This window comes from Nannobrachium achirus, assembly GCF_963921795.1.
Source record: "Nannobrachium achirus genome assembly, chromosome: 5".
NCBI lineage: Eukaryota > Metazoa > Chordata > Actinopteri > Myctophiformes > Myctophidae > Nannobrachium > Nannobrachium achirus.
The window spans coordinates 33823796-33825786 of NC_137814.1; positions in this window are offsets into that span (position 1 = coordinate 33823796).

A 1991-nucleotide genomic window follows, 5' to 3' on the forward strand; every position below is an offset into this window, starting at 1 on the left:
CAATAACAACAACAACAACCAGTAAGACGCCCTAAGGGTGAGAAGCGACCTCGCGCTGAAACAACAGAGACTGACACAATATGTCCATATATGGGCATCCCCAGACATGGGCTTAATATTGATGACATCAGGGATCTCCATATATAGCCATAAAAGGGACAAGGACGGAATTAATTTTCAAGTGTGACTCGCATCACGACAATCACACTGGTTATCATGAGACTGACACAATATGTCCATATATGAGCATTCCCAGACATGGGCTTAATATTGATGACATCAGGGATCTCCGTATATGGGCATAAAAGGGACATGGACAGAATTAATTTGAAGTGTGGTTGCCGTGACGTGAGTCACACTTGCAAGTGCGCCATATATGGAGCGTGACATGAGGCGTGACTGACTGACACACATGAGCTGCAGGTTTTCATAGTAAATGGGATCTATACGGTCGCAACAACTCTTTTGTTGTTCATGTAAGATATGATTATCCAGGTATAAAGAAATATTTATTTCAGTGTATGTGTGTCGGGAGGAACCTAAACAAGTATTTGGGGACTTATGTATGACCTACATGTTGTTCCTTGTGTTATTAGCTCATTTTGCATCTTATATCTTAACCGTGCCTCTTGCTTTACAAACCATTTCCCCACCCACATGCTGCCACAGACGTACAAAAGAAAGAATGACACAGATTGACATGAAGTGCTTTGGTGCATTCAAAGAGCTCACCAACCACAGTAAAGTTGGCAAACACACACATATGAAACATCTATTTGTAGGAGCTTGGATTCTGTCAGGAGGTCTCAGCTGCTTTAAACTTCAATCTTAACAATGCTCCAAAGTTCCCCCGCTCAGTCTCAGCGCTCTGTCAGGCGGTCTTCCCAAAGTTTTACCACCTCGCCTCTCCCCGTGCCTCTCAAATGCTCTCTCAAACACAAACAAACAGCGCTCCTCAGTCCTCCAGGGCACTTTGCTACTTTCATTAGTGACAAAGTAACTGGGAAAAGGCTTGACTTGTCACAGTTCATTCTCTAGTTACAGTAGACTCTCCTGCTCACCAGTTGTTTTTGTATGTGTGTAAAGGGTGTCGTTCATGATGCTCAGAAAAACAGTCTGACATCGCTCGGCCTTGAGAGAGAGCCTCATGAGTACAGCAATAAAAATCAAATATTACATTTAATATATTGAGACAAATAGGCACATTGAAAAAAAGAATTGAGTCTACCTATTGAGCAGAGCAAAAGAAAAGCGTTGCAAGGTAGCAGATGATTACCAGAGTAATAATGATGACTATTCTTTCAGATAAATAGAAACAGTGTTTGGGGCAAAGCATTGCTGAAGTAATGAATCAAATAATACGATTTTTAACAAAATAATATAATAGATTACTTTTACAAATTGGGTAACATCATTGCATTTAATGTCAAGTAACACATTACTTTCAGATGCTATTAATTTTACATTAAGGTTCTGACACTAGCAACAGTGTTTGTCCATCACCATTTAGACTTTCAAACTAAACTTTCTCAAACTATAGACCCTATAGCTGCAGCTTCTGAGTTTTTGGTGTTTCATTACATTGACATTCAGGCTGCAAAATATGCTTTTTAATAACACTAATATCATTATCTCCCTACCCTCCTTCCTTTAAGGCTGCCATAGAAGAGCACCTGTCTGCAATTTGCTACTTGACAAAATAAATTACCCCCCTCCCCACGTTGTTTTTCTGTAAATATACTGTTATGATCCTATTGATGATTTCTTGTCTTTATATGTCTTATATCTTGATGAATTGAATACACATGGCCACAATGGAAACAAGCCCTCAGGGCTTTTTGTGTTACTACTACTTTTAGCATTATTATTGTATAATTGTACATCTAGTATTCAACCAATCAATCTTTATTCCATTTGCCCATTTAACCTACCATCTTCAATTTAATATTATATCTAGTCCTTTTAAGTGTTTAGTAAAGCAAGAGTAATAT